Consider the following 22,697-nt stretch of genomic DNA (forward strand, 5'->3'; position numbering starts at 1 on the left):
CAGTGACCAAGGACAACGGGTATTGATGCATCGTTTGTTGTTTTATTTGTTGTTTTGCGTAATCAAATAAAAGCTTTTGAGGGACCGAACAGTGTATGATGTTCGCCTTAGTTGAGCTGGAGAACCCAATGCTTACCTTTGAAGTATGATTTCTCTGCAATGATTGAAATAAGTCAACAGGAATTGGAGGGTAAGTATAAAACAAGAGGCCCGTGTTCCTCCATGCTTACCTAGCATGCCGACGCCATCTCCGTGACGGACGAATTTGAGCCGTTCCGGAAGATTGCCGAGACGTGACGGGCTTGAGAGAAGTCGTCTGATCAGATAATTACCCGCGCGATTCGAATTATCTAAAAGAAATCCGGAGGAAGAAAATATGAATATATTCAAATCAGTATCTGTCCCTTCCATCTTTGGCACACTATAGGTTATGAATATGATTATATTAATATTTTATTTTTATTAGCTGACTATCGATTTCTTTTTTTTTAACCTATTGCTGTGTGTGTCTGTTTTGAACTCTTTAAGTGCTTTACGTTTGCCCTGTTTTGTTCCTGATTAACGAATAGTCCTGGTTGAATGCATATTTCAGCGAAATGTCGTTGACCCCGTCTTTGATCTTCTTCATACTTGGCTGTTTTAGTGTTGTGTTTGTATTTCCGAATGGACGTATTCTTTTTTTTTTATTGTTGTCTATAGCTGTTTTCTACAATTTTACAAATCATGCAGTTGACAAACAATCATTTTGTTGTTGTTGTTGTATTGAAGACATTCTTTCCTCACGCACCTACTTCTTTAAATGTTAATGAAATGAATTCAATTCAGATTTATGAATACAAAGGAAAGATAATTATGTTCATAATAGAATCGAGTACCAGTAATCTTTTATTTTTTTTTTTGGAATGCGCTCAAACACAGAAGTATTTGTGTAATGTGAATTAACAAAATATGGCTTTTAACAGCTATTTCTGTTTCTTTTGTGTTCTTTTCTTTTCTTGGGGATGTGGATGTGGGAGTGTGTTGGTTTAAGTGACGTAACCAGCATTGCTCCTACTGAAATAACTGTTGTACACTCTGGCAGTCATGGCACGTTAAAATTACATATGTTTGTCTACATTGTACTTCCGACATCTGATTGATAATCAAACTGACTGACGATCAAATACGAACGTACCTACAATGAGATCGTGTTCCCACAATTCGACATCCCTGACAATATACCTAGCAATAAGGAAGTTCTTAATGAAATGGAAATCGCGCGGTAATGGTCAAGGCTCGATCATTGACTCAAAATTCTGCTGAAACCAAACCGAACACTCCGCAGACACTTCGGAGAGCGACAATGAGCTGTTATTTTTGTTGTTGCAACTATTCTATTCCAAATATTGGTGGAGAACTTAGTGGAGTATAATATATATATGTATATATATATATATATATATATATATATATATATATATATATGAATATATACATACATGCATACATACATACGTGAAAGAAAATGCATACAGGCGTGCCTGCACAATGGGTTAACTTTCATCGTAGTGTTATAGTTATTCCTTGGGAATTAGAAAGTTATGTTGATGGCCAGACAAAATACTGTGTGATTAGGTTGATTGGAAACGGCAGAATGAGAGGTCATAACTATAATCTTGTTGACAAACTGTGGATCTAACCACCTGCATAGTATATTCTATCAACACGTTGATGCGAAAACGAAACATCGTGAAGATATGTTGACGTCAAAAGAGTGGATAAAGGCATTTCTCTCAGCTCAATGTTCAAATATGAAGCTGAATTACAATTATTATTATTATGCCTGTCCTGATGTCAAGCTGTAGAATTTACCAGACCATTCAGACAAGAAACTGTGAATGGTATTGTCTGTTCATTGGCTACAGTCGATTTTTGTCGTAATACGTGGAGGGATCAGCATGTTCACGTTTCTCGTGGCCGAGAGGAGCCCGGTCAGTGAGCCAGCTACTTGTATGACCAACTAAGGATCGCCAGCCAATCGTAATCACCAATATCCGCTAGCACCACGCTCCGCCGCTCCAAACTTCGGCTTAGACACGTACCGCTAATGAGTGTCTACAATCTGGGATAGCCCTTCGTGCGGATGTAGCACTGCCGTAGATGAAAGAGATGAGCTAGAGAAAAAAAAGAATCACATTCAAACATTTTGGCGTATGTGTCTCGAGTCCAGGGACTAAGATTTCGACTGATAGCGGAAGCAACCCTAGAGAAAAATAGTGACAATCTGACTAATTAGTGTGGTCTTAAGACCACTTCGTCATGTCATCTGTTGTTTTGCTGCAGTGTGCTAGACGATGTTGCTGTCTCGTAGTGACGACATATAAAACCGAGCTGGCGATTTCGAATTTTTCCCCCTAACATTTTTCTGCCTCCGTTCTCTAGTATGTAAGTCAGATATTGTGAACAGGTAATGTGGCTAATTGGAAACGACCAAGGGTTTGCTGCACCGCTGAGTTTAGCTATTATGTTTTACGTGACGAGGAAATTGAGTCACGAAAGAGTAGATGCCAGAAATATGCCTGGCTTTTTGTTCCTTTGTTTTTTTATGTTTTTTTAACATATCGCTTTCTTTCCATTTAATCTTTTAGTCTTGTTTTATCATTTGTATCACAAGTGCGGACTAAAACATGCAAACATACCCCCCCCCAAAAAAAAAAAAATAAGAAAAATCAAATGGTATAATTTCATTTGTGAGGAAATGGGATTCAGTGATTCATGAACAAAAAATCCTAAATGATGCGTTTTCTAAAACTCAAGCACTAAAAAATGACTCATTTCAAACTGAAAATCTATAAATTGATTTTAGAGAATTTCGTTTTGGTTTAACTTTTTATTTTAACTAAATTTAGGGTGAGTTAAAATTTAAAGTTTGTGTGTGTGTCTGTCTCTGTGTGTGTGAGTGTCAGTGATTTAAAATTTTCCTATAATTTTTTTTTTCACGTATCAACATTAGATTAACAATTTGATAAAGATACTCATTCAATCGCCGATAAAACAGTACTTCAATATGATACAGTGAAAACTTGTACATGGTTTTCCCGTTGTTGATGCCATCTCGAGATTCTAGATGGAATGTTCTCTGATATATAATGTAATTCAACAAATTGGAATAGTACACACATCAGATAACGGGTTCTATGGTTTCGTCCTTTCTTCTATCAATCTAATTGTATCGTTGTCACTCTGTACGAGAACAGTTGGGTGCTTAAATTTTTTAATGACAGTATATAGGACAAATCGCCCCTTCAGGTTTTCTTCTTCCTAATATGTATGGAGTGCAATGGAAATATGAAATTCAGGAAAGAAAAGAACAGTCCGGTATCAATGTATCTCACAACGTGTTTAGATTTATTTGACAAGATGTTATTAAACTTAAAAAGAAAAAAAGAAAAATCGGTGTAACAAAAATAAAATGAAATAATGATTTCGAAGATGAATTTCGAGGAAAATGTGATTATCGCAATATTCTTTATTCGCTTTGGTTTTGAGAATTGCCTATTTAACAGCGAAAGATTTCCGTTTTACCTCTTTCATTTTCATGTCCATTTCATATACTCTGCATCACAAAGTCCATAAAAGTGGTATGGGTTGATTGTCCTGATGTATAGCATATACTTAATATTTTATCTACGCTGCTGATTTTTGGTTTTCTACTAGTTTTCTACTAGAATAAACTTTTCTTTGCGTATGTTTATTGGAGTGTTTGGAAGCATAGGATTAAGCATAATAAGTGCTTTCACCGTTTAATAGACCCATTTCTGTTTTTGTATTGTTGTATTTTGATTGTTTTTGTTTTGTTTGTTTTAACCGCCGGTTTAACGGGTAGTTTTATCCCTTACGCAACAACGAAGTTTGTGAGTGTGCCATTTGCATGAAAAAAAAAAACTATTTAACTTTGAAAACAGTTAACAGAAGTTTTGATACTTTGGCATAATCTTGAATATCCTATATGAATCACTACCGAGTGTTTGCCATGGAATAAGGAATCCTCTTTTAGTTCCATGTCACTTTGATGATACAATGAAAAGTTACACAAAACGATCACCTGCATTCATCATTATAAACATAAGCCCAAATTCACAAAGGTAGCATTCGGTATCTTTGATTTTTTTTTTTTGTTTATTAGGTGCGTTGATGAGTTAGCAACATCCAAATTTATTTCAAAATGTTAATTTTTAAACCCCTTCTTTTATATACCTTTTACCCTTCTGTTAAACTGTGATGTCCTGTTGACATCATTGACTTTGGCTGTCCGTCCATTAATCATATTTTCAGCAATATTTTCGGGGCGTATATTGTTCTTTTCACAAGGAAATATTACCAATCTAAAATCTCATCAAGGTACTTTTCTTTAAGTTTGATTCGTAATGCAGGAGTATTTCAAGGTAGAAATATTTTTAGTGATCACCTCAAGGTAACTGTATCAATTTTGTTAATGTTAGACATTTTTTTGAACATGAAATAACTCGCTTTCCAAAGATGCAAATGGCGTTGTTATAACTAGACTCTTTGTCATATTGCGCCACGAGTCAGATTTTACGTGAAAGCGTTCAAAACCAAGCAGGTTGGGTCTATATGCTCGATATGAATTGGTAATGATAAGGAATGTAAGCATGCACGACCCTCCATTCTTGGTCTGAAACGAAGTAAGGGTTTTTTGGCGTGTTCCCACGTGTTTTACTCCATTCATGCCATATGATGTGCATTGGATGCGGAAAGTTTCCCGCGGACTCGCAGCTGCCGGCTGCTGTAAAATTCCGCTGCCGCAGGAAAAGTTTCGTCCATCTATTTGAATATCGATGTACATGTACTCGCAAAAATCAGGGGAAAGTTACACCATTTTTGAAGTACTTTACATCAGCAAAGCGAAAATGAAACAAATAGCAAACAAACAACCAAATCTATCTGGTCTTTTATTTTGCAATTGAGAGGTAATCGAATAGGTTATTATACCCAGTGTGAAATTTCAGTTGATGGATATTCCTTCCTTCTCATGAGCCACTACCAAACCGAGGTGGTGCTGAAATACTGCTGTGATTTGTGTTGTTCTCTATACTATCAGTACTATTTTGCGACCTCGGTATCAAAATGCTACGCTTTTTGTTCGGTCTCTCTCTCTCGTACCCTATCTTGATACTATGAATGAGTTCAGTTCACTTTGTTTTATTCGTTTACTTGACCCAGAATTCAAAAGAAATAGGTCAACAACAATTTAACTACAATCATATTGATAGCATCATTATCAAATCGCTTGTTTTATTTCTTCTTCTTCTTTGCGTGTAATGCATTTTAACATGACAACATCAGTGATAACTAGACTAACTAAAAACACATATGAAAGGAATGACATGTTATGCACGTAGATACTCACAAAATTTAGTGTTTACATATTTTGGAATACAGGTGGTTGAGACCGTCATAAATAAGCAGTGTGCTTTACTTGGATGACGGCCTCAGAGTAACGTGATGAATAAGAAAATTCCGATTTCTAATTGGATCTGAAAGAGAAACGGCAGAAATAGCACATGTACATGAAATTAGTGCGTCAAATGTAACATAGAACTATAAGTGGATAGAGACGATTGACAGATGTGAGGGTATCTAAAATAGAGAGGAAAGAAAAAAAGGGATTTCAATAGTGTCTAAGTACTGTATACCTAGGAATTTTATTCTTTAGTCTATGAACTTAACAACCAAGTAGCGAACAAGAGTTGATGTTTGACTTATATGTGGAATGAATTATTAAGTTGAATTATCATTCGAGTAATACATTGCCAAAAAAGTTTGTATTGTTGTTGAATGTTTGTTTCTTTCATGATGATTTTAAGATGATTTCAAACTGAGAAGGAAAACACTGCGTCTAACCATCCTTAGTCGACGTGTTCCAGAAATTTTCCAGAAATCATTCTGGTCCATGTTGTCATAATCGATTTGTACTGTAATAAGTCCTTTTTTTTCAAATGATAATCAACTGCGTGATGAGTGGGATATGAATAGATGCTGGAGTTTGAGACAAAATTCATCTCTAAACATTTCAGGGAGCTGGTTGTAAATATATATGAAGAATTTGTTCGCAAAAACCGATAAGTCCATATTTGCCAAATGGAGATATTTGCGAATAAAGGTCAAGGAAAATAAAGAGAATAATAAGAAATTTTTTGCTTCTTTTGACCATAACGTCAAAAATGTACCTTCATATGTAGTGACCAATATATCATTTAAAAGGTATTATTTTGTACTTTATGACAGAGACTGTACTTCAAAATCTTCAAAAATGGACTTATCGGTTTTTGCTAACAAACTCTTCATATTTTTAAGAAGCTATGGCTGTTTGCCATAATGTGTATATCAGTGATTTTGAGAGTCTTTGAATCATTAAATAACGATCCAGTGTGTTCTAAGTCGTGAGAGCCTATGATAAGTCTGACAGTACGCTTCCGTTAAACCAATAGAGTATGCATACCGATTTAAGTGGAGCTGCAAACTTCCCAAACAATGTTACAGTAAATAATATGAGGTAGTTCAATGAATTATAAAGATTTAGCAGTCTGTTTTTGGTAAGGTATTCTCTAACGTTCTTTCCAGAGAATCCATTCATCATGGTATTGTTGAGTGAACTCTGTGGGTATGTGATAGGATAACATCAACAGTGCATCAATTCTCAAAAACGTTTATGTAGTTATTGTTTTATTTTTTATGTTTTTGTTCCAGTTGTCGGTTAATATGGATAAAATGTTCATTGGTGTATCGTTGTCATTTTTTTTCAATATTAAAGAGACGTTTTCTTACCGTTAAACCATTTTGACACTTTGAGTAAAAAGAATCGAACGTCGTTATTGTGATCAGTGTATGTAAGTCAGATTAGACCATGAATGAAATAATTTCAATTTCAAGTACAATTATTGATAAATTTCTTTTCATTTTTTTTTTCAATATCAAAGTGACATCTTCTTATCGTTAAACCATTTTGACACTTTGAGTAAAAAGAATTAAACGTCGTTAAAGAGATCATAGTATGTAAGTCAGATTAGACCACAAATGAAATAATTTCAATTTCAAGTACAATTACTGATATAAGTGTGGAGATACTATTATAGTTATTCAGTATCATGCTCACATTGTAGCTAAAGGAAAAGTATAATGACAAGAGCAACATATGTCTCAAAAAAGAGACAATAGCTGTAACATTATTTGATATTGTCGAAGGTACATTTAAATCTAACTATGGTTAGGACGTCATTTTGTCACCAGCTCGCATGTTATTTTACTCATCCGGTATGCAACTACAACGGCTGATGGCCTAATAGCTCCTTCATACTCAGACGGTACCTTGCTTGCTTGCATTTTGTGTCAATTTGTAAGCAGTCAGGTGATTACATTTTGCTTCATTTAAACTAAAAAAGACATTTGTAATTGCTTGTTCACAAATTACATTTGGAAATTGTGTTATTGCATGCACGATCCTATGGGGAGGTAATTCAGATTAGGGTTTCTTTACCTTATTATCAAAATAGTTTTTTTGTTCTTTTACGTGTAATGTATTTTTGCCAAACAAAAACGTCTTGATTTTAATCGTATTCATATGTCTATTACCACGATTTCAATGACAACAATGCGTGTGCTTCTTATCGTGGCATATGGTATATCAAAGTCAAATCTCCTGCGCATCTTGGTAACAATTTATTATTGAATACAAAACGTGTGCGAGTGTTCTATTCCCTCCCATCCCTTGCCCCATTTAAACATAACAGGTAGGTTATCATAACACAAGAAAGCGCATTAGTTGATAGAGAAACTTTACTCAAAGTTACGTCATTGACAAAATGCCTTCGTGTTTGTGTGTGTGTGTGTGTGAGTTTTTTTTTTTCGAGGGTTGATAGACTTGGGAGTTATCTGGAGTAATATATAGGAATAATAAGGAACTGACAGTGTGATGATAAGAGGCCAATGGCTTGACTTCCTAATGATACTTGACTTACTAATGGTACTTCCTACCATTCGGAAGGTAACAGCAGAGTGAGAAGTAAAATCTGCAACAGATTGCAAAGATTTCGGTTCATTGTTTCTTTAGGCATTATATCATTGATTAGATACATAACAACGTTAAAATCATGCTGCCCGGGCCAAATTTATGAGGAAATCCCTATATAAACTTGACGAAGGTTAGAAGTTTTAATACTCAAACATCCGAATTTTGAACCTTATGAGAGAAAAAGAATCTAATGAGAGAGGTTTACATATATTACTACAAAACATTAAAAGTTATCCTATGAAACGAAGTTAAAGAGTAGATAAACATTCGTTTAATTCTGTTTAATTGCTAATTTTATTTAGGAATGTAATACAATCATAACAATGATATTGTTACTTACATTTTAAAATTGTTGGAATTCAGAGCATACTTTTATCACAAAATCCCTAACATGCCTAAGTAGACACAACTGACTGTACTCCTAATCAAAGTTTTCTACGAAACGCGCTAATTGCTGGAGGAATTTTACTTAAGTCGAAATTGTTCAGTACAATTTTAAAAGAATTTAGGAGCGAATATCTTTCCTTTATTATGTTCATGGAGTTCATCAACATTGAGACGTCTCATCCTTTATTATGTTTTACTGTCAAATGTATAGAATATCGATATGTTTACCTGTTGTAAAGTAACGATGTGTAAAATTATAACAGATAATTGCTGCGAACCACAGTGAAAGTCCGCCTAAACTTGGCGACGGACAAAAACGGTTCACCAAGCTCTTCTATAGGGCTCACACCTGTTAATATAATGGACTACCCCTGACCGCATCACAAAATCGTACTAAAGATACTAAAATAAATCAGAGAAAGACAATTTGGCAAAAACTGAATAGCTGCAGATATTCCCCTACAAACTGCATTTTGGTCGGAAGATGAAAGCTTTTCTTGTGGAATTTGAAGGGACTATGATTGGGTGCATGTACAGATAATGATTATGTGATTTTTTTTTTTTTTTTTTAGTAAAAAGACCACGTAGTCTGGCTTTGCAAACCTATGTAAAGAGTTTGAGCTGAAGAACTCCCTTGGAAATTTATGGATAAAAGGGTATAGCTCACTTTTTCAGGTTACCGAAGCTACTTTACAGAATTGTTTGAATTTTGAATTTGAACACACGTCTCTATGGGGAATTATTTACCCGTGTGAGCCCTATAGTGCACCTGATTTACTTCCGGTTCCAGCCAGATAAAACACATGTCAGCATGTGACAACATTATCCCCCATAAGTAGGAAGTCAATAACTAGTCCCGTAGGAGGAGTAAAAATTATTACTCTTCAATGTAGCTCAGAGGCAACGTGAGCATTATCTCCTGACAAATTTCAGTCTTACACGTGGAGGACTGTGTGTAAGGCCTGTGATTATTGATGGGAAATTGCATAAATTAATCATAATGACATGAGTTGTAAATAATAATTCAAGATATCACCGCCTAGTCAATGTTTAGCAGTGCATATTATCACAACTTAAAAGAGAGAGAAAGGATATCTTAATTGATGCATTTGATAACTCTGCTAATCGTTTAGATAAATAACATGTTTATTATAAATCACGAAAGAATTATTTCAAATCATATCGACAGATCATTCTCATTGAAATGATTGTTGTCTTCTTGGCTCAATTGAAATGTAATAAATATAAATATTCTTGATCTAGCTGTTTAGTGGTACTCAAAGGGATCTTTAAAAAATGCAGCAATGCAATATTGAGCATTATGTAGCTATTATCATAGGAACATTTATGACCAAATACCACAGTTTTGTTGTAACGCCTGCATTTTTAGAGATGTGTTTGTACTGACACGGATTATTCAAGTCGTTATCATTCCGTTTCCATTACTAAGTGATGAAAACAGCTTTGGCACTAAAACAAAGTTAGGCCGTAACAAGGGTCACGTGGTCTTATACTCATCGCCTTTGTTGCCTTTGTTGTAAGTGCCTAAAGTAGTAGTAAGAGGAGGGAAGGGGCGAAGGAAGAAGATGGTGAGGAGATAGAAGAGTCTTATTGAGAAGAGGGTATTTAAGCTCTTGAATGATGGGAAAGGGAAAAGAGATGCTCTGCATTTACTCAATGTATTATTTTTTTTTTGTAATGGTTCATGTAATATCAATATTATATTCCATCAATCAATCACCACAATAGTAAAAAAAAAAAAAAAAAAAAAAAAATCCATGTTGTCTACCTGAGTTGTCTTTTCTGACAGCCATTTAAGTACCGCACGTTCCCAGATAAGAAGCAAGAGACAGAAATCAACTTTAAGAACCCGTTTTAACTGAAGCTCCATCTATCATGCAAAGAAATGTAACTGCAGGTAAAAACAGAACTGCATTATGCGAGACTGGTCGGTTTTGAGTTCCGCAACAAGTTTAAGAGTTATGTACTCGTATCATATAAACAGTTTCATGATGAACATTCACAAGTAATGCGACTTAATGATTATGGATCCTATCTAGACTCTTGACTCTGCGTGGTACTCGCTCCATAAGTTCTTTATCAAATTAGACGTACATGAACATGAACATGTGCTCTTAATGACTCTGTAAAAAAAAAATAAATAATGACCTGTGAAAACTTCTGAACATTCAGCTTTGGTTTCCCATTGAGAGATGTACGATAATATCCCCATAGGTGCCTCGACGTGTGCTAGATAACCCCTGGACTGGAGATTTTTATTAATTATTGTTGGCGTTCCTTCAAAGTTGTTTCTATTTCTCTCTTTCTTGTTGTAACTACAATGTGAAAACAGAACATTATGAGTTGTTAGTGTCTTAATTAGAAACTATTTTGATTCATTGAAAATAGATCAGGAAGTAATTAAGCTCAATTTACTTGAGTAATTAGGGAATAACACATTCTATGTTAGATGTCTGCAAAACTTCACTGAACATTGAACTATACGTAGCATGTGCTATCAGTGTCGTGGTGATTGTTATGTCAAATAGTGTAAAGTTTTTTTGTGTTTTTTTTTTTCAATACCTGATATCTTGTATCTGGACTTTCTTAATATGGATCATATTTTGTGAAAAGTAACTACCTAGCACATCATCAGAAGTACTCACAGCATTTCGATGGGGGGAATGCGCAAGAATTCACTTCAAATCAAGCTTTTCCATCAAAGGGATTGAAATGTACCTGTGCCATGGGAACATCTTAGCGTTTTCTTGTTTTAGGTCAAACTGAAAGAGAGCTGCTGAGAAGCATTCGATGGATTCGTGCTATGATGAAAGCGCAGAGGCATAGATCTACAAGTCCATACGCGCGTTCATCGTCCATTGGCATTTATTACTGAGAACTTGACAATGAGAAAACAGAATAGTCTTATTAGCAAACGATATGAATAACAAAGGGGTGGACTAGGGGATGGAATTTCTGGTATACAGAATAAAGAATACAGAAAGATGAACATAAAGAAAAAAAAAAACAACTTTAACATAAACTTACTATGCCGTAACATGAGGACAGGATTAAGATCATGTACATTTATTTTAGACATTTTGCATAATATCTGAAGACATATCAACTCTGATGTCAGTGATTTTTTGAAGCACTTGCCAACCTGCAGTATACACCAATACAACACTTTACGCGTGTGTTGTTTACTTTTTTTGTATGCGGTACCTTACTTCTGGCTAAAGAGCTTCTGACTTAATTTTATGGACCTTAGAAAGCAAGAAACAGAAATGGATGTCTGCAATTTGAAGATTCCCTTTAAATTGTATATCTTTAGGCACTTATCGGTATATAATGAAAATTGATGTAAGGCATTAATGGGGCCTATCTCAGTGACAGGCGTTTTGTTATATTCTATTAACATCAGTGCAATAACTCTCCATCTTTTTTTTTTTATTTGCTACAATATGGACTTGTTTAAAAGCTTACATTGTAAAAGAACAGAAAAAAAATGTGTTCCCATCATTTCATTTTCATTTTTTTCTTTTACTTTCTTGACTTCTAAAAGACGAATATATAGTTTTAGTTCTGTCAGAGTGATTAGCACCTTGAACATTTCTCACTAAACAATGTATCAGTGTTATTTCAGTAACATTATTAAGTTATTTACTGTTACATACTTTCTATACCTGCTTGACGTATACTGTAGGTGTATGTGTGGGTGTGAGTGTGAGTTATTCATTTTGTACTACGGCCTGAATTTCCCAAGGCCTGATAAATTGTTTTGAATCTCTCATCATTATTAATTTTGTTTATCCACAAAGTTTATATATAGCACGTGCAGTTCATTCATATTCTTTTATGGATCGTACAGTTCCATCTGTAGCTTATTATATTGCTCGGACGACGGGTTTGATTTGTAACTCCATTTGAAGAATACTGGACATCGCACCGTTCTTATAATCAAATCTACATGGAGGAAATACTCTTGTTTCTCGATAGTCAGGCATTTTGCTTCTATCATTTATAGAGAAGCACTGGCTTCTATATCACCTTTAGATATGACAAAGTTCTTATACAATTTACTTTCTAACGATACGAGGAAGTCTTCTGAGACCAGAGTTACTGTATTTAGTCCATTTTGCCAACATAATAACTACATGTTTCTTTGACGACCTAAATGATTGTATAACCGTTTGAATGTAAATCAGTTTGTTTTTTGTCGTTAAGATTAATCTGCTATCTCATTGTTTGTTTGATCTTTTTTTCACATAATGTCATTCAGCGATAATGATGCAACAGCTGCTCTTTATGTAATATTTCGATCAATTTTTAAATCAAGTGCTTTTTCATCTTTTAAATCGAGTATTTGTTTGTTCTGACGGGGGATTCTGCGTGGTTTGTTTCAATGACAATAGAAAATCACTTTCTAGATTCATAGTAATTTTGAGGTTTTATCAATGCAACTGCTTCAATATGACTTGAATGATCAGAGTACACAGCCTTTCCTGTGAGAATGTCTTGTTAAAAAAAAAAGGGCATAACAGGTTTTAACGTACATTGAAAATGGGGAAAGTTAAAACAATTTATTCCCGGGACAAGACTACTACATGTATTAGCATGTCTGGGCTGACCGCCGAAATGAGCAAAATATTATGCATTATGCGTTATATGCATTAGGTATTATGTAATGCATTCACTAAAATTAACAATAGGTGGGTGTGACTCTTGCCATGTATAACATCAGCTTGTAAACTCACAAGAAAGGATTGAATGAGATATACTATAAAGTTTATAGCAGATATTTTCTGAGACAAGACATCAAGTTTTGCGATTCAATTAAGCTTGAACACATTCTTGAACACTGATTTTTCAAATGCATATGCATTGGCCAATTTTCCATGAGTCTTACAAAAAATAAGAAAAGGTGAGTCACCTTATGTTAATGAAGCGATGCACATGATGACAGCGGTTTTCTGTCTAACTACCTATACAATAAAAGAATAAAAATGAAAGCGGTAATCTTACTACTTTTTTGCCTTTGAAATGCTTGAGGGGTTAATGATTTCGTTATCCCAGTTAAACATTCATCTTGTTTAGTATGAAGTCATTCCTAACAGTAACGTGTTTTACAAATGTAAAGAAGGAAGATAAATGAAAAGACGAAAGAGGAGGGGAAGATAGAGTAGTAGAAGGAAGCAGAAGAAGAAGAAGAAGAAAAAGAAGAAAAAGAAGATGCGTTGGACTTACACCATCCAACCGGAAACATGTTATGAGCAATATCCATCTTTTTTTCTCCTTTTTTTTTTCACAATGGCCAAAACTTAAAGGTTCTGTTTACCTTTGGGAGCAGTGATTTCAAAAATGTTCAAGATATCACATTCGATGCATATGTGTAGGTCTGTTGTGTCACAAAACATCCTACCATATAAAATTTTTGCAATAAAGCCTAAGATATAAGGAGATACCAGTGTTTTTCTAAATAAACCGTAACTGTAGACAGTTTAGTCTGAAAACATTATTTTTATAACTATTGTTCACATTTTGTGTATTCAACAACACTTAACATCGATTATACGGATTCAAATTTTTACAGTGGTAGTTTCTATCACTGACTCACATTTCAGAACTATTTTAAATCAGTAATGCTGGGTTTTTGTTTGTAAATTGTAAATTATGCCTTTAACATTACCTGAATACCAGTGACACAAGTATGACTGTCCGAAAAATACAGTTGTTTATACTCTAGCATGTGCTCTGTAGACAGCAACAGTTTTCAATCGCTATAAACATTTCGTACAATAATGATAGAGCAACAAAGAACTACACCATGAATATAAAAGTGATTCTCTATCGGTATGCCATGCACATTCATCCTATGAACGTAAAACGGAGAATAACCGTTACAGGGAAAAGAAGACCACTCACATTGAAAATGGGGAAACAAACATTAATTTCTATGTGTCTTCAAACTTCAAAGAGAGAAAATTAATGATAATTTTGTGGAAAAACATCCGAAACTCAAAATTATGATTGTAGACGTTTTAGCCGTACTAGCGAATCAACATGTGCGACTTGTGGCTTTTGTGAGGCAGGGTTACACACACAAACACACACACACACACATACATTGTATAGTTATAACATTATATTATAATATAATTATAATAAATATAGTGGTTTTAGTCAAGGTGTTGGTCTCAGTACACAAAAGATGAAAGGAAGTGATTATAATGCGTTTTTAGCGCCAAGCAACCTATAATGGTTGCATCAATACAATCTCTTAATTTTAATCATATCATTAAGATATAAATGTAATAACAAAATTATACATATATATGTATATATGTTTGTGCAGGTGTGTTTTAGGTATCAATGCTTTTTGCAGTCCACATGTTGAAATATAAAAGTAAAAACAGCAGATATGCATATCATTCGGTGAGAAAGAGACGCCTATAGTAAATTTTTTTTTTTCTAACTGTAGGAGACATTTTTTAGACAGTTTTTTTAGACAGTTTTAATTCTCAAATTCCAGTTGACATTTCATTCCTTACACACTTTTCAATACGTAGACTAATAGTGGATCAGATAACAATTAATATGTTGCTGATAAGAGCTTTTAGCCAGTTAGTACCCCAGCTAAATCCAATTTTCCCTATCACTTCCTAGCCAGACCCTTATCTAATGAAGGTTTACGACCTGGGTAACATGACTCATGAAGGGGGAGAAAACACCTAGCATGGTGTTTGGGGTCGTCCAGTGCATTCCGAGACATTTCCCGAGGTGTGAATAATCGATCCCACTTTATACATGATGTTAGCAATGAGCATTTTTTTCCCCTCCGCAGTAGTCGGGAACGGAAATACAAGACTCGATTTATGGTTGGCGATAACCGTGGCTACTGGTACGGGAAGCTCCGGCGTTGTAAAGGGAGGGGACGGTCTCCCGTTTTGTGGGGTCGAAATCCCGCCGTCAAATTTTGCAGTAATCATTTTCAAGGCTTACAATAAATCACACTGCTAATGCACCTGTGTCAAATGTAAGTATGTAATGACATGGTTGGCGTCATTAATTAATTTAACGACACCAAAGGCAGACAATTAAGGACCCATAGGTTACGGGGATTCTTACGTTCCTTCATGCCACACTTGCTACTGTGTGTCGCGCGATAGAAAAACTATATTTACTCACGCATTCCGTTCAGATAGACTACATTCCTATGTCAAATCCGACATTATGCTATAGGATCAATGGGAAGACACATGTGATACTGAAAACTAATTGAGTTACTTTTTACGTTTTCGATTTTATTTCACTTTCTTTGCCTCATCCTAGTACTTGTCGCAGCGATGAAAAGCAGCATCAAAAAAGTTGTTAAAAGAAGTAATGATAAAGGCTAATCTTATAAATATAAAGCATTTCCGACAACGTTGCAAACATTTCTTTAACGACCAAAGAAGTTTTAGCAGACAGTAAGGTTTTATCAAGGAAAAAACACTGCGTTCCTGGATAGAAGGAGACATCACATTTTATTCAAGGCAAGAGTATTACGTCCTTTGTATGTCGAATGCACACATGTTGGCTTTTTGACGCCAATATAAATACTCATAGGCAGGGACGATGGTGAATAGAAAACATCCATTTTGGAAATTACATTAATATTCTATGGCAAGCAAAGACAACATTCTTATTGTTTATTGTCATTGCATGCCAATTCAGCTTTCATATGTTGTTCGTTACGTAGAGGAATACCTTCGCTAGATTTCGATAAAGGGGAATATTGACTTCATCGATGCACTTTTGAGGTTTTTAACGCATAAAAAGAAGTTGGTCTCTTCCGAAAAGTCAACCAGAATGTGAAAAATAACAACAATTATAGTAAGGCTGAAATTTGCTCTGTAAGGTATGGATATAATTTCATAAACGAAATTGTCTAAGAGGTAATAAATAACTACAGCTATCAAATTAGATAGGACTAACTCATTAAAAAGTGTATTAAGAGAAACAACAAAAATGGGACAAGAATATAATTATATTAGCAGTATAACATATCGCCATTGTCATCGGTACTCATTTGAACTTGACAAACAGACATACTACAAGCAATGAGCGATGTAAGGTGATACCAGCATTGTTAGTGTGTTTTCTTAAGTTAAGTTTTGACTGCTTCGCGGCTTGTAAACTATCCAATACGTTCGCGCTTTATCTCGAAGTGTCTGCGTGTTTATAATATTATGATAATCGACCAATGTACTATTAAATGTAAGAAATACTAACTCTTATTCGAAGTTGCTATCTGGTGTCATTTCGTAGTACTTGTTGAGTTTGTTTCAAGACAACACGCATATGAGGATACGATTTATATTCTGTGTCATTTAGATATGTAAAACATACCGTTATCGATTATTTATCAATAGGTTATCAAATATTTCATTTAATTTCAAAGAGCAGCACTGAAGTAAGTATAGGACGGGTGATGGCATGAGCATATTTCACAACGTCCTGAACGCTTTCAAATCTTGCAGTAGCGATAAAAACTACGAATGCACCTTTGGAAATTTCGACTTCTTATTGAAGAGAGGGATGCTACTTCTTCAAATTCTGTCGTTGCTTCGCTCCATCCGCGAAAGTGCATAAATCCATATATTCCTGTTTTTCCTCGGCCTCAACAGTTGACCCTCGATTATGATGGGAAATCTTTCAAGAAAAAAGTCTAGTTTCTCACATGTTAACATTAATGTCAACAAATTGACGCAAAATCAATGTTATAGTTGCTTCAATATGAGCTTAGTTTTGTATGTATTTTTTTTAAAGATTTAGTTTCTGTATTTCATCATTATCATCATAATAATAGTAGAAGTATAGCAGTAGTAGTAGTAGTAGTAGTAGTAATAGTAGTAATAATAATAATTGTAATAATGATAATTATGATAATGATAACAGTAATAATTACAATAATAATAATGATAATAATACAGCGTACTTACATACGCCAATTCCACACGACTATATGTGAACACAAAAACCAAACATACAACACTAAAGTAACATGAACATTGTTCAAATAACGACATATAAAACCAGATGAACATTCTGAACTTAATATCTCTCATAGAGATGTGAGTCCCTATTTTCTAAAATGTTCACTAATTTATTTATTACCTTTCACTTCTTCAACCTATTAGTTGCTTCAATATGAGCTTAGTTTTATATGTATTTTTTTTTTAAGATTTAGTTTCTGTATTTCATCATTATCATCATAATAATAGTAGAAGTATAGTAGTAGTAGTAGTAATAGTAGTAATAATAACAATTGTAATAATGATAATTATGATAATGATAACAGTAATAATTACAATAATAATAATGATAATAATACAGCGTACTTACATACGCCAATTCCACACGACTATATGTGAACACAAAAACCAAACATACAACACTAAAGTAACATGAACATTGTTCAAATAACGACATATAAAACCAGATGAACATTTTGAACTTAATATCTCTCATAGAGATGTGAGTCCCTATTTTCTAAAATGTTCACAAATTCATTTATTACCTTTCACTTCTTCAATATATGACAGCTGTATTTCTATGTAAAGTTCCATAAAAACAATGTATGACCCAAATACCGTTCAATACTTTACGAAGTGTTCACTGGTGCACGAATTCTGTGACCTATATATGATTATATTCAACTTTCTTTTCTTTCACAGGTTGAATATTCGCTTTTTTATCAGCTTAACTATTACGTTGCAAAATAAAATAATAGATTTCGATTAAACAGCAAGGGCTGCCTATATATTCATCATAATTTATCACTGGTATTATTGAATGCACACGAGTGCAGAAATCCACACGTCCCCGTTTTAACATTCATGGCGTTTCAGTTTACATTATCAACTATATATTGCTAGATGTGACTGATCACTTCAATCAATTGAAGCCTTGTACATTTCAATCATCTCCATTTTCTGTTCAGTACTTGGTACAAAGGTCTTTATTTGATCTGAAAGATTGATCTAATTTTTAGATACACGTCGTCATATAACGACGTATAGAAGGATGAATTCAATGCGTGTCTAATACGTCGACCCTGTCTAGACTCTTTCAGCGCGATGAACAAAGACGTGACTATGATGTTTGGAAGTCTCAAATGTAGCACCCGATCAGGGGTAGAATACATGGGAAAAGAGGCATATTGTTAAAAGTGTGTCACAAGTTACATTCAGTCCGCTATGTTGGTTTGACTTTTGAACGCTCATAAAATATTATGGCCCACTCATAAAATCCTTATCGGAATAAATATTGACCTCCCCGTTAAATTCGGCGTTTCACCAGCCACCGTGTTGCATTTTTCTCTCAGGTGAGGTTGTATGAATTTCGCCGATAATATCATACAGTGTTGTTGCACTGAGTATTTTCAGAAATTCTTCATAAACATGCGTTTAAAACAAGCATGATATCTCCGCTGTCCCATATTGGGATCCATCAACACCAGTCACGCAAAATCAGAAAATATACCTCATCTCCATTAAGGGGTGCATAATTTGAAAATCCGATTTCGCGCGTCAATTTGAAGATATGGATTTCCGTCTTCATTAATTTTAGTGAATGCAAGTTACATAAGTCTCGGGAGTAGTTTGAGCTCTAAGAAGTCGGTCAGATTTGTTCAAGTATCCTATGTAAGTATAATATGGCCAAGTGATCGAAAAACGTCTACTTTAGTTTCCTCCCTGTATGGGGTGAGAGTGGGGAGTTGATAAAAAGCAGGATAGTGTATTACATATTCATAATTTGAAGAGGAATAGAGGAATTAATAGGAAAACTTGAAAACGAATGAAATAGAATTTTCATTCGAATGGAAATGCATTCAAGTTTATTTTCATTTTTATTTTGTATTCCAAAGTTATAATGTCAAATATCTGATCATTAAAAATCAAATGAGCAGCTTTCACATCTCAGTTGCATCGGTGTTGCAGATGATATTATGTTGCTTCGAAAATGAGTTTACTCAGTTGATGATAATAATGTAAAAATTATTTTGCCCTTCAGATGCAAAAGGTAGTATTTACTCCAAATGAAGTGAGTTTCGTGAAGATCTCATGATCGCCATTTTGTCTACACGCTTAGTATATTTGTATTTACCTTATATATCTGTTGGAAAACGCAACTTGATTTTAGTTTGTCTTTTTTTTAACTCGTTGCTCTTCTTATCTCAGTGTTGTAATTCTTAAACAAGAGAAATATCACATTGTAATACAAACTGACTTCTCTTCTCGAGCTTATACGACGTGGATTGTGTATGGTGTTGAATTTAGGAACTATACAACGATGCTGTCTTCTGACTAATGGCATTATGTTGATGGTGCATCGGGACTCGAATTTCGGTTTGTTTGTTCGTTGATTTTCAATATATGCAGGTAAAGAGATATACACATGAAGATAAACATCAAATGCTTTTGAATATATTATTGTGTTTCATTTTACCTCGATATACAAGCGAATCAGATGTCACTATTGCCTCACGTGTTCGCGTGTCTCTGAATATTTGCGTAGAAGTACATTAATCTGCTAGTTATCTCCGTAACTTACAACTGGAGTACTAACAAACACTGTTACAATCACTTCAACAGGAAGGAAGTTTTGTATGTATGATTTTGTAATTTTGTGCACTATTTTGCATACAGGTTTCACAATGTTTTAATTAGATTAGAATTGATTTAATTTACGTGACTGCTAAGGAAGGACTGGATGCTTATAAGCGAGCATTCACGAAAACCAGCGGCTTTTAGTCCCCGCAGAAGACAACGTGGAAGGAGTAGGCAATAGGGTACATGTTTTGCTTATAGGGGGAGGACCGTTGAAGCCATGGAGTTGTCACACTCCTATATCTAGGCCTACCATTGCTTATAATTAGGAATACTCATGCTATTTCAATCTGGTATCAGTGTAATGCTATTGTTCTCGCTTTTCGCTGTTTTTGCAACCTAAATGTGTGTTGCCAAGTGTAAGTGAAGTTGCGCTGCAAACCCCCTAATACTTTCGCAGTCACCACTGCCGCTACAACTTGTGAACACCACTATACTATACGCTACTATTTGTTGATAAGTCACACGCGGAATATGTTCATCAATATGAAGACATGAAATCATGAAAATGGATGAATGGACTTATGCATCTATGATAATGTACTTCAGCGGAGCTGAATGAAATATCGTTGATGGGCAAGCCACAATATTGCATTCAACAAATGAGAATGAAAACATAAAGATCATCGAGGAAAACAAACAACAAATGCAGTGGCGCAAAAAAGACAAGAACAAGTTTGTGTGCAGATCACGATCGAGTTCTTACCTAAGATGTGATCGTACCCATGGCGGCCGCAGCCATCTTGTAACACCGCTGTAATCCTGTCTGCCTGTGGCACTATCTCCAGGCGCCATCTTGAATTGGCTAATGCATAAATATTGGGCAAAAGAGGACAGGTCTGGAAAATAGTATTCTTCACGTAGGCGAGATAATGATGATGAGCAAGATGTTGAGAGAAAAAAAAGAATGCAATCAAAGACAAAAAGGGGAAAAGTTTGTGAGATGAAATATCATTATACATTCAAAGGATGGAAAGAAGTCAAGAAGAAGAAAACCAGACAGATATAGATAGTCACATGGGCAAAACAAAAAATAAAGGATCACAGATTCAAGGAGGCATGGGAAATACTGCCACGGTATCTGCGTCCGGTATGGTAAGCTCAAGCTGGAGCGAAACAATCGCGATCAAGTTCAAAGATACCTACCTATCTTTCACTGATTTTTCACCAGCAACGCAGTATTATCCGAGAAAGGTTTTTCCAGTGAGACGAAAGCTTCTGATGCATTTATATACTGACTGGATCGTTTTTCAACAGTATCTCCTGAAGTTGGAACACCTTGTAAAACTTTATATATATTTTAACTGCTCCAAACAGTTGTAAAATCGTATCCGCTCGTATAGCACGGTATACGATTCATCGTAAAAAGATCTAGAGGACTTCAATCTAGGAGTTCAAGAAAAATATTGAGGATTTTTCTTCTCTCTCTTTCTCTCCCTCCCTCTTTCTCCTCTTCCTCTCAGTATCTCTCTTACCCTGACTCCATTTATTGCCTAACCTTACGGGAATAATCTAGAGTATTCGTGCCGATTTTATTACGGACGTTTTGGCAATGAAAAACCACAAAGGAAGATTTCTTTTAAAGAGGAGGGTGTCGAAAATTAATTACCTGAGTCACGGGGGTAATAAACTTCGAGTTTGCTACCATGGAGCGTCTAGGACTTTGATGACGCGGATGACATTGAGGGGAAACTTTGTCGTAAAACTTACTGCATTGACCGACTCGGTCTTCATGAGGTCTTCTAGGCCTGCGTCATCGACTGCGAGTACGACAGGCATTGAGTTCACTGTGTATTTATCAAATGTCATATCTGTATCACAGCATTTGCGCGTACGTGTTATGGTACACCGGTTCCACAACATAAATGGGAAGGAAAACATGCTCATGAACTACCAACCGGCTTTGTACGTTTGTCAATGTTGCTTTACTGTTGTTGGTGTTGTTGTGTTTTCGGTTGACACAGAGGAGTCAATTTGTAAACTGTAGTAACCCCTCAGTGAAAACAACCACCCTTGTCCAAATAGACCATTTTCACCAAATCCAAAGCTATTACCACAACTCTGAAAATTTTATAAAAATTTATCACAGCCACATTAGAGAGTAGTGATATCAGTCAAACACATAATGAACATATTATGATACATACAACTTGGACATAGGTTTACATACACACACATACATACACAATGAATAATTCAGTTCCTAGTTCCACGTAGTTGTGCACGAGCAGAAAACAGGAATGATGGTTTTAAATTCACTGAGATAAAAATCTGCAATGCAATGATTATTTGTGTTATCCTTGTAAACGTTGTTTGCCAGCACATCCACCTGACAGCAGGCCTGGTATTTTTGGCAAGATTAACAGAAAAAGTTTGTTAATAAGCATGCAATGCAAAACAAAGAAGTGGATGCTTCCCCAAGTCGACCTACCATTCTTGTTGACTGGTCTACGCTGGTTCACTCTATACGTTTGAACTCGATTTTATTGTTGCATCGGGCAAGCTTATGCATAATGACACTTTCAAAACGGGTGAAGTACTTAACCAACCAAGAAAAATAAAATATAAAGGCCATTTGTACCAAT

This window comes from Diadema setosum, chromosome 14 (assembly GCF_964275005.1).
Source record: "Diadema setosum chromosome 14, eeDiaSeto1, whole genome shotgun sequence".
Classification (NCBI taxonomy): Eukaryota; Metazoa; Echinodermata; class Echinoidea; order Diadematoida; family Diadematidae; genus Diadema; species Diadema setosum.